We start from the raw sequence: 12617 nt of genomic DNA, 5'->3' as shown, positions 1-12617 counted from the left end.
TCCGAATCTGCACTGCGCCACGCCGTCAAGATCCGTCGCCATCAGTGTGTAGGATGAATCACCGCTCCACCAAAGAATCCGTACTCTGGTCCCTCGATCATGTGTGTACGTCCAAGAATGACGCCCCCAAGGGAGGAACGACACCAGAGCGCCGCCGTCATCCGATCTAGGGTTTCCCCCGGAGGTAGCAGAAAGTGGCCTTGAACTTCTCCACGGCGATGCCTTTAAGAAGAGAACGACGCAGATAGTGCCGCCACCGCCGGCCTTAGCAGATGCCAAAGGCAAGTTTTCACCCAGATCAGTTCGAAGGGATCCAACTCTCGTGCACGGGCTGCCGTCACCACCAGCACCACCAGGCAGAACCCTGGAGCACCGGCAGATCAGCGAGCCGCCGGCACCACCGCATCCAGATCGCCGGCCACGCCGGGCCGCCGCCATCCCCCGCGCCGTCCGGGTCAGAGACGGAGCCGCCGACCGCGCACAGGGACCACCGCCGCCTGCACACGCCGGAGCGCCGCCGAGAGCCCAGCGCCCGCCACCGCTTGCCGAGGCTGCCGGGCCGCCGCGCGCCCCAAGCGGACTCCCACGCACACCAGGAGAAACCGCGAGCGTGAGCCCTGCCGTCGCCCCCAAGCCCGCACCGGCGCGCCCCGCCTCCAGCGATACGCCCGCGCCAAATCCAGCGAGCCGTGGGAGAAGAGATCCCGTCACCGCCGACGCCGACCGGGCTTTGCCCGGCGGCAGCGAGGAGGAGAGGTCGGGGGAGGGACGAGGACGCGGCGGCGCTAGGGTTCCCCTCGGTCGCCGCGCAGGGGCGACACGGGAGGAGTCGGGAGTCGGGAGAAGGGAACACTGGTAAATATGCAAGACATTTGGATCGAAGCCATGGCAACTAGTACGTATTCTGTCCCGGCAGTTCTGTATGGTAACCGATAGGAAGCAGTAGGTAAAACGTAGCGTGCAACACCGAATACTTATAAATTTCATTCTGCGTTTAACAATTATCGCGACCGCCTTCGAGCCACGGCACAATATGCAGACAAGCACTCGCAAAAATTGACGGCCCAACGACGCTAACCGCAGCTCGGCCGAACTCCATGAGCCATGAGCCGCTGTTCTATTTTCAAAAAAAAAAAGAGCCGCTGTTCACATAACCCCATCGCAAAAGTCAAGATCGCCCATGGATTCATACGCTGCGGCGTACGCGTCTCGTCGCGGAACAATTAATGAGCATCTAGTATCTCCGTGTGTGTCTATCTCTCGCATAACGCCAAACCAAGTTTTGGTCAGTGCAAGTGACGTTCAGAAAAAAGAAGTGCAGTACAGTTGTTGGAGAAGCAAATACACATAAAGTCTGCAAAGACCTGATGATTAGGTTAGACGAAAGCGCTTGTGATTGAGTCGTGGCACCTACATTTTGCGTGTGCTTAAATAGTGCAATATCGTTACGTACTAATAATCCTGTCCCTTTGCATTATTCCTGGATTCATTTCAGGATTTCCGGCGATGCGCTTTCAGTGGGAGGAGACGTTCTCGTCGACGACGAGGCGGCTACGATGACTTCATAAATTTCAAGATGACATGCCGGCTCAGTTTTTAGGAGGTGCTCATAAGCATAGGATGTGCGCATGTGCGTTCATAGGGTTGAGTGCATGCACGTATGTATGAGTGTTTGCGTCTGTACTAATGCTAAAAAAACTGTCCCTTTTTCGAAAGAAAAAGAGGTAGATTAAAGAGCCGTTCGGTAATCCTCCAGCTTCATGAAATCTGAGGAGCTGCGGAGCATCTCTTACCCAACTCCGCATTTTTTAACTGCTGCTTCACTAGCTCTCGGAGTGGAGTTATGAAGTGGACTCCCAGTAACCCACCCAACCCAACAAACGGGCCGGCTCCGCGTCGGTGCATGAGCCACGAGGGCGCCGAACCACCGGCAAAACTCATAAACAACAGCTCATGCCCATACAATGATCCATCGCGATCCGGGAAGGAACTATACTACTAGTATGTACACAGGGTTAGCTTTGACTTCTTCTTCTTCTTTTTTTTTTAACTGGCAAGCGGCAAGGTCTTAAGAAATTAAGCAAATCGCTCTCGTCTCAGTCGGAAGCAGGATGACGGCTTCGTCCACTGCAATAACCTCTGGACTCTGTTGCTGCTGGCGACCGACAGAATGGAAAATACCGTGCGTCGTAGTGGCAGCGGGTGGGAGAAGAAAAACGTTTTCTCCTACTATTAACGTGTGCATGGCCGACGCGGGGAGAAAATTTTATATTGTTTCCGTGCGAGTAGGACGAAAGCGTTTGGCGCGTCGCTCCATGTGCGAGTTCGCAGGAATTGACCAGACAGGTGATAGCCAGGTGGGCCTGCCCGGCGACTGCAATTTATTGAGGTCTTGAGAAGCACACCTGCCTAGCTACGTACTAATTATTTAAGTAATTGCAACTCAGAAAAACCTACGTATTAATTCGCCAGAAATCGTGTTTTATTCGCCCGTTCTGTCTCATTTTTTTCTTCGGAAAAGTTGAGGTGATGGGTCCGTCCTAACCAGTGTCTCGCTTCATTCTCAAGAGATCAAGCACCAGAAATGGAGTGCGTAGAGGGGTCCCACGTCCCCGACCGGAATTCATTTGAGCTTGCTAAGAACGGCGCACATAAAGTGATTGTTGGATTGAGACTTTGTGCCAAAGTGGTTGATGGAGAATGTCCACGTTTTCACCAGGGTGGCGACAAACATCAGACAAAAAATAGCTGAAATTTGCATCCTATGAAGGCATTTCTGATAGTAATAAGGATCAAGGCTTTGCAACATGTCGGTACTTTGGTTACTTGCTTATCTTGGTGCCCTCCAAGAAAAAAAAGGCTAGCGTTTTCATAAAAGAAAATTGTGATTTACATATATCTTGGTTAAACTTTTGACAAACTTCACTGAAAACATTTAAATATATTTAGTTTATGCCAATATTTTCTTGTTACATGGGACACCTATCCTATAGAACCCATGGTGGCACTGCTAGAGTTACGGCCTCAATTGGCGAAGCTTCTAAAGTGTGCAATTGTTCTACTTTTGTGATGTTAGTGGCTGGTTCGGTTCCAGTGTTGAATGTATATTGAGTTGTAATGTTTGTGTTGGCTCTGGTGACCTTAATATGTTCAAGCTGTTTTGATCTGATCCTGATGTAAGCACTTGATGTAATACTGAAGTTTGATGAATTAAAATGTGAGTTATCCTAATGTGTTCATGATCTGATCATGATGTGTTCGTGTTAGCAAGCCGAGCTCGAGCGAATCCTTTCAAGCTTGGTAGAAGCTTGATCATGCTAGAATGAGCCTAAGTGGGACTTTAAGCTCGATGATATTGTCAGCGTGGCGGGATACAGGGTACCCGAGTCTGCTGGAGATGGGCCTGGCTGGATCTCTCAAGGACCAAGAATAAAAAATGTTCATAGTCGGGGCTCCCTGAGTATCAAGATACCGGCAGCCATCAGAAGCCTTGCGGTGACCCCCCTCCCCCCACCCAATCACCCACATCTCCCTGACCACCAGGATCGTTCCAATGGACCATTTACGAGAGGGATTCAACAAATGGTAAAAGGATAGAAATTAGTCAAAGAGTTCTTTGGGTTCTATGAGTGCGTTAATGATTATACCCATTGTTCAAGAATTCGACCGATTAATCAGTTAACGTGCATGGTTAATCGCTACTCGTAGGGTGGCCGACTCAAATAGCACATATTCATCATATTGACTTGTCGGACCAATTAACTGATAGTTGGACCGATTAATCGGTTGTCGGGATGATTAGTGCTGGCCCATTAACAGGTGGGAACACAAAGCCAATTTTCTGGTCTGTAGCCCCTCCCTCTCCTCAATAGCTAGGTTCTGCCCTTTGATGGTGCATTACACTAGGGGTGCAGTGACCCCATCAGCCATGGAGCTCAGTATACACTGGTACGCGTCGGCGCTATACAAACGGTTTTTAACCCCTTCCGCGACGGCGTTCGGAACCGTCGCCAAGTGAGTGACGGCGAAAGGGGGGTCCTTCCCACACGACCCAGAAACCATCAGGGATATTCTCTCCTGGCACACACACTCGGCAAAATGAGGTAGTGTGCGACCGGTGAGCGCTCAAATACGGAAATACGTATAGTAGAGCTAAAAATATATAATTATACAAGCGAAATTGTTTTCGGTCGCAAGTACATCCCACAGAGTCAGTCCCCGCTAAACGTTTCCGTTCGTATGTACATCCCACACAGTCGCTCCAAGGAAAACGTTTCCGTTCACAGGTACATCACACACAATTTTCGTCGTTAAATCGTTTGTGATAGCGTTGCCATTGCACATGATATTAACAATTTTATCGTTTGCGTTATTAAATGCATCACACAGGTGCGTAGAAGGAACTGTGTGGCAAAGGCTGTCCATCACACACAATTTTATGTGGTAAACAGTTGCGCAAGGTGGCCTAACGCAAAAAGTTTTCAAGAGGATGTCGTGTGTGCAGTGGAGATTGATCGCACACGTAGTGGATCCTAGAAACGTTTCTGATCTCCACGTCTATCGCAGACGTTTCTCTTTCGCAAACCGTGTGCAGTGTAATCCCTAATTAATCCCTAATTTAAAAATCACATGTATTGAATTTGAAAGTAGGCAATCATTTATTTCATATCCAACCATGTTTATTACAAATATAGGTTCAACCACGAATGCATAATTCGATGCGCAGGTACATATACTGAAGAACTACAGAGGCACCAAGCATAGAATGATGAATTACAGTTGTACTAAAGACTGTAAAGAAAGAGGCGAAAGACATTCTGGTTGCTGGAGAAGGTGAGGCGGAATGCCCATATTGTGCCCTCCTCCATGCGTAATGCGCGCACAACTCTAGGGCAACCCCTTGTGATGGCTGCCCGTCCATCCTTCACTGTCTTCATTACGACTTCTCGATGCTCATTGTAGTCTAGATGAAATACTTTAACCTTCATTGCGTGTCCACCAATCATGTACTTTGCGAGGTAATCTTGAGTGAACTGCTTCAGGAACCACTGCGAATGAAAAAGATTCAGACATTGTTGTCGAACAACTCATTATGGGCAGTAAAAAGAGAAGGCTATAGAGTTTGTAGTTACCATCCTACAGCTCATTGTTGTGTTGGATAGAGCATAAAAAAATAATTTGCTTGCCACCATTCGTATCTTTTTGCTAATAATACTTATCAATTTCCTCATTTGATGCTTGTTCATGAATATCTCATTGCCCCATACGCAAAAAGGGTCGATGCGTGGATCCTTGCCAATGGCATATGTACCTACAAGCAACAAGTCAATATTAGAAGCTAACAAGTGTCCAGGCCTGGATCTATATGCACTACATTATGGAACGACCGGGGAAGTACAAGCCGAGGGATGAAGCTAACCTCGGCGGAAAATGGTGGCCACTCCCGTTGTTGTCCTGCATAAGTAGTGGAAAGGCATGATAAGTACAGCAACCTTAAGATCAAACAAATATAGAAAAGGTAAACAACATCATCTCCAAATGATAGCTTGAATGTGTTGGTTTCAGCATGCTGTTAAAGCAGATATAAAATGAAAGGCAATGTTACCGACAGCAGGCTTAACAACCATCAAATATTGCAATTCAAACTGGTATTGTTGAAAATGAATAGAACGTAGGTAATGCTTAAACATCACACTGGATAAATGTGTAAAACTGAAATAAAGGGCATGTGTTAACTACACCAGGAATAACTGGAACCAAATATAGCTATTCAAACTGGTATTGATGTAGTCAAGCGGCATAGTTTCGACTTGCACATAATGAACAACACATTGTGAATGACTGAAATAAACAAGGCATAAATGACTAGTATAACAACCAAATATAGCCATTGAAAACTGGACAGAGTCTCACTGCAACCAACCTAACAAGTAAATACAGATAAATAGGGCATATGCTTGAAAACTAGACAAATGCTCACTGCAACCAACCTAACAAGCAAATACAGATAAACAAGGCATCTGCTTGATGACTGGACAAGTGCTAAAAAAAGAAACCTAACAAGCAAATACAGATAAATAAGGCATCTGCTTGATAACTGGACAAATGCTCACTGCAACCAAACTAAGAACCAAATACATATAAACAAGGCATCTGCTCGATAACTGGAAAAATGCTCACTCCAACCAACCTAACAATCAAATACAGATAAACAAGGCATCTACTCACTATAAACAACCAAATATAGCCATTCGTGAAACTGAAGTGGACAATTCATACTTAAACATCACATAGCCCTATTGAACAATACATTTTTGCATAACTAAAATAATTAAACACGACACAGTTAAAGCACCGCACGGCAAATGCTACTACAACAAAGGGTACGGGTGTAGGATCGAAAGTATGTCTAGAGGAGGGGTGATTAGACTACTTGACCAAATAAAAATCTAGCCTTTTTCAATTTTTTGAAGTCTTGGCAGATTTTAGCAACTTAGCACAAGTCAAGCAACCAACCTACACATGCAAATATAAGAGTATAACAGCAGGATGTAAATCATTGCATATGAAGGTAAAGGGGAGGAGTTTGGTGGGAGCAAACGCAATGTAGACACGGAGATTTTTGGCGTGGTTCCGATAGGTGGTGCTATCGTACATCCACGTTGATGGAGACTTCAACCCACGAAGGGTAACGGCTGCGCGAGTCCACGGAGGGCTCCACCCACGAAGGGTCCACGAAGAAGCAAGCTTGTCTATCCCACCATGGCCATCGCCCACGAAGGACTTGCCTCACTAGGGTAGATCTTCACGAAGTAGGCGATCTCCTTGCCTGTACAAACTCCTTGGTTCAACTCCACAATCTTGACGGAGGCTCCCAAGTGACACCTAACCAATCTAGGAGACACCACTATCCAAAAGGTAATAGATGGTGTGTTGATGATGAACTCCTTGCTCTTGTGCTTCAAATGACAGTCTCCCCAACACTCAACTCTCTCTCACAGATTTGGATTTGGTGGAAAGATGATTTGAGTGGAAAGCAACTTGGGGAAGGCTAGAGATAAAGATTCTTGTGGTTGGATTGGAATATCTTGGTCTCAACACATGAGTAGGTGGTTCTCTCTCGAAAAATGGATGCTGGAAGTGTAGGCACGTTCTGATGGATCTCTCCACGAATGGAGGAAGGGTGGAGGGGTATATATAGCCTCCACACAAAATCTAACCGTTACACACAATTTACCAAACTCGGTGGGACCGAATACTCAAACTCGGTCAGACCGGTTTAGTTCAAAATGTGAACGTGAGGATTTTCGGTGGGACCGACATGTCAACTCGGTGGGACCGATTTCATTAGGGTTAGGGCATAAATTAATCTCGGTGAGACCGATCACATAAACTCGGTGAGACCGATTTCTATAATAGGCAAACAGAGAGTTGGTCAGGCAAACTCGGTGGGACCGATCGCTCATTTCGGTGAGACCGAAACGTTACGGAAGGAAACGAGTTTGCATTGCGAACTCGGTGGGATCGATCGCTCATCTCGGTTAGACCAAAACATTACGAAGGGAAACAGAGAGTTTGCAATCCCATCTCAGTGAGACCGAGATCCCTACCGGTGAGACCGAACTAATTAGGGTTTCTGGCTATGGCTATGTCAAATGAACTCGGTGGCGCCGGATAGTTCAAATCGGTGGGGCCGAGTTTGACTTTTGGTTTGGAACATTTGTGGATATGAGAAAGTGGTTGGGGGCTTTTGGAGCATATCACTAAGCATTTTGAGCAAGCAAGCCATTAGCAACACCTCATCCCCTTTTAATAGTATTGGCTTTTCCTATGGACTCAATGTGATCTTGGACTAAAATGAAAATGTAGAGTCTTGAGCTTGTGCCAATATGTGTCCTTAGCATTTTCAGGGGTCCACATTCCTAGTCCATGCCATGCCAATAATTGAACTTTCTGAAATGACCATCTTGAAAGAGCATTAGTTCAATGAGCTAGATATTGTTAGGAATTACCAAAACCACCCAGGGATAGTTGCACTTTAAATCTTACCCTTTTTGGTAATTGATGACAACATATAGATCAAAGCTTCGACAAATGATAATAGGATTGAAATACATCGTCGCTTTGAGAAGTATGTGATAAGCAAGAGCTCCCCCTAAATTTGTGCATTATTTAAAATTTGCTTTTGAATGCAAATGCACAATCGATTAGGATCATGGGTTACTCTTTCATGTCACATACATCTTGGTGGAGTGCTCAAAATGATAGAATATGAAATATGCACTCATCACCAAGGCAAAGTGAATGATCATATATGAGAGATAAGTAGTAGCATCATTCAAGCACAAACATTAAGGTATGATATGATCAAACACATGACCATACAAGTATCTCACACACACAAACATAGAGTATCATCCAAGCAAGCACACAAATAAGTATCAACCAAGAAGCAAAAGAGATAGCAAAAAGAAGCAAGCTCTCCCTCTCTCGAAGCCTATGATCTATACACTTTCTCCCCCTTTGGCAACAAGTTGCCAAAAAGCTCGAAAATGCATAGTGCTATGCGTCACTCTAGGCTTGATCTTCGGGAGGTGGCGTTGAGAGGACTCCAAGGACGAATGCATCTGTTGAAGTTGTTGGAGCTGGTGGAGTGGCAACTGGAGGTGCTACTGATGCTGTGGCTGCAGGTGTTGATGTAGTATCTCTTGTGTCTGTCACATGCACTGCTGCAGATCTCTGTGCCCTAGGCACTCTCTGAAAGGCATCTGTGGTAGCTTTCCCTTTCTTCTCCTCAGCTTCTTCCTGGTGCTGCTCAACAGCTGTCTACATCTCTGTCACTTTCAAGTCAAGATCATAGAATTTTGTCTCAATGATCCTCTCCACGCTCTCTTGATTCTAAGTCAGGGTGGCCAATCCTTTCTCAATCCTCAAAGTTGCTTGAATAAGATATCCAAGTTGATCTTCCTTTGACTTGAGAAACACTTGTGAAGCCTCTTCAACACTTGGCATCTTGGCTGCTTTCTTAGCCTTTGCTTTTTCCCTCTTCTCTTGAGCCTCTACAGATGTGGGATCTTCCTCATTCATGACAACTGTGTTATCCTAAAAGTCAGGCCTCAAGGGGAGATGTTCCTTGTCCAATAAGTATGTGCCTGTGCCCATCTTGGAGTTGATGAGCATCTGGATGTGTGGAGCATACCCACAAGATCTCTTTTGATGTGTAGCTGTCCTCTTGATTGTCTCAACAATCAGACTCATCACTTTGAACTTTTGGGGCACATCAAACAACTGCAGCAAATTTATGGAATGGCCTCTGATCATCCTATGATCTCCTGATTTGGGCAACAAGGTGTGCCTCAAGATAGTGTTAATGGTGGTCAGACCAGACAACAGATAATATACAGATCCCATCTTGTGAGTCTCCAAGGCTTTGTCAGGAATCTCCTTATACATGTTAGCCATGGATTTGTGATCTTTCTTCTTCTTGGCATAGACATCTATGTCATCCTCATGCTCTGCAGGGTCATTGATCAGCTTGGCCCATTCAGCAACTGTTGATTGGTACCTAGTACCTTCAGACATCCAAACAATCCTTCCATCAGAGTAGAAATGAGCTATGGAATAGAATTGCATAATGAGCTCATCATTCCACTTGGTGAGTTTCTGTCCCACAAAAGTGTCTACTCCACATAGTCTGAAGCTCTCATGCACTCCTGGGAAGTGGTCTTCATTGTTGTCAATGTATTTCCAGTCTACCCACTTCATATCACAGACAATTGGCTTCTTATCAAGCAGAATAGTCTCATAGAAGTCCTGCTGCTCCTTGGTGTGAAACCTATAGTCCACAACAGTCCTTCTCCTCACAGCGTATGGATCTGATTCTCTCCATAATCCGAGACCTGCATCTTTTCTGATTTTCATATTTTCTAACACTGGATGATTGTCATCATGGTCGGGGATCTTGGGCTTTAGCTTTCTAAGCACTTGGGCTTCAGCATCTTCTTCTTCTTCTTCTTCTTCTTCTTCAATTTCAGGCACTGGGGCCTTGTTCTTCTCAGCAGCTGGTATATTCCTTGTGCTCCTCTTTGGCACGGTCTTGGGGGCTAGAGCAGAACCTTTGGGGGCAGTCTTGGGCTTAGAAGGGGCAGCCCCAGACTTGATAGCATCCCCCATCACCTTTTGAGCTTTGGGTGCTGGTGCAGCATCCTCTTCCTCTTCATCCTCAGCTGGATCTCTCATCATAGAGGATCTCTCAATGATTCTGGCCATGGTCTTCTTGACCCTTTCCTTCCTCTTCTTGCCTTCACCAGCCTCTTTTGGTTCAAGAGGGAACTCAATTGTTTCCTGTGTTGAGGCTCTGGCTTTAAACATGGGCACTCTTTTTGCAGGAGCCTTCTTGTGCATACCAGGCTTTGTAGATGCAGTTGTGCCAAATTCCTTCTTGATAACCTTCTTCTAGGAGCTGACCTCCTCCTCAGCAGCTACATAGTCTTCATCTTCAGAATCAGAATTCCTCTTCCTCCTCTGCCTAGTAGCAGCCTTAGGCAGATTGCTAGGAGTACTTCTGCTGCCTTCATCATAACTTCCAGAGGGACTAGTGCCCTCACTTAGATTCACCTGCTCCTCAGACTTGTTCTGGCTATCACTCTGATCAGACATTCTGGCACTACAAACTGACAACTGACCTTGTGAATAGTTATAGATGAGATAGAGTGGATGAGCATCACAAAGTGCAGAGATTTTGCAAAACAGATGTGTCAAAAACTTAGTTTTAGTTTTCCACAGAAAGCATTTCGGAGCTACCGATTTGTTAAACTCGGTGACACCGAAGCAACTTTTGGAGTCTAAACTAGTGAAATCGGTCAGACCGAGACACAGTTCGGTGACTCCGAGATTGCTAGGGTTTCACTGAGAGTTGAACTCGGTCACACCGATTTGCAAGTTTCTGCCAGACCGAAAAGTGCAAGTGCAATGGCCTAAGCCAAATCGGTGAGACCGATTTCCACAACTCGGTCGGTCTGAGATGAGTTCGGTGGAAACCTAACCCTAAATTTTCGAATCAAATCTATTCTAAAGGAAGTTTTTGCTGGACAGGATGATCTCATACATGGTAAGAAACACGACATTGAATTTGTGCTAAGAATCGGAGATAAGGATAGCACAAAGGTTCAAACTCATACCCTAGCTCGGTGATGAGCTCGCTATGGCGGCAACGGCGGTGTAGAATTCTGTTGACGGCGACGGAGACCAGCGGCGGGAGATCACTGACGACGAGAGGACGATCCGGAGACCCGAGACGGTAGAGCAGGACACGTGCGGGCGAAGAGGTTTTGGAGAAATTTCCAAAATTTGACCCGTCGATATCTATATCCTGACCCTATCGGTGTGACCGAGTGGAACAACTTGGTGGCACCGAGATGCAGAATCGCAAGCCGTTACAACAACTCGGTGTGATCGAATGGTTCTAATCGGTTGCACCGAGATTGAAAACCTAGATCAACTCAGTGAACTCAGTTTGACCGAAAGGGATGAATCGGTCAGGCCGAAATGCACCGAGAGGTTTTGGAAGTTTAAGTCTATGACGAATCGGTGACTCCGCATGCTCCTCACCCAAAGGGTTTGAATTTGACTTGATCAAACTTTGTGATGTAGCATGAATAGAGTTTGAGACGAGAAAAGCATAGATAGCTAGAGGAAGTTCTTAGGCATTCTTGTCCATCCATTTGGCAAAAGAAGAAGAGCCAAACAATCAAAGAAACAAAAGGATGTCCTCGAATGATAAAAATATGCAATCAACATGCTCACACAATAAAATGGCAAATGAAATATGTGCCAAAGCATGCACAAAGACTCTAGCATCTATCAAGCAATTGGCGATGACTAGGTCATCTATATATGAGTATATTGACTTAGGGGTCAAATGAGAACATTTGATCATAGGTCATACTCATCGTTTAAGCACAAGTGGGGTTACCACTTTTACATAAAGCATTGTTGTGTTCACACCATTTGTCGTGGTGGGCGCATGGCAGATGCCAAGGGATGGCTGAAGATAGGAGGAGGCTCGAGGGCACTGGTGGGCTCCAGAGGCAAGGTCGGCATGAGCGAGCGCGGGAAACAGGACATACCCAGGTCCGGGGCTCTCCGGAGAGATAACACCCCTAGGCCGAGTGTGGTTTATACATAACAGTACAGAGTTGCTCCTGGAGCTGTATGGAGGAAGAAGGAGGTCGGGCCAAGGCTTAGGCTGCTCCCTCTCCTCGGGGGTTGCTTGCTAGGTGTGCGTGATCGCCTGTGCGAATGAGTGAGCTGCCGTATGCATGAGGGCTCATGGGGGGTTTTATAGGCCAACCCCCCAGGGATACAACGGTAATGTTACAAGGCCGTAGGGCCGGGTCGTCAGTGTCTAGAAACCCGGTGCTGGGGCCCGCCAGGTGCTAGGGCTCGCCGGGTTCGCCGGGCACGGGCCCCATGCACTTAGGGGGCACTGTGTGCCGTCTTGTCGGTCGTCAGGGCGAGGCCGAGTCGAGTCGGCTACAGTGGCGCTCCATCAGGTCGCCGCTTGTCGGCGTCATGGGTGATGTCGGGTGTACTGTTGCCACGTCAGCCCTGGTCAG

Source organism: Triticum aestivum, chromosome 4D (assembly GCF_018294505.1).
Source record: "Triticum aestivum cultivar Chinese Spring chromosome 4D, IWGSC CS RefSeq v2.1, whole genome shotgun sequence".
NCBI lineage: Eukaryota > Viridiplantae > Streptophyta > Magnoliopsida > Poales > Poaceae > Triticum > Triticum aestivum.
This window is presented reverse-complemented; position numbering follows the sequence as displayed.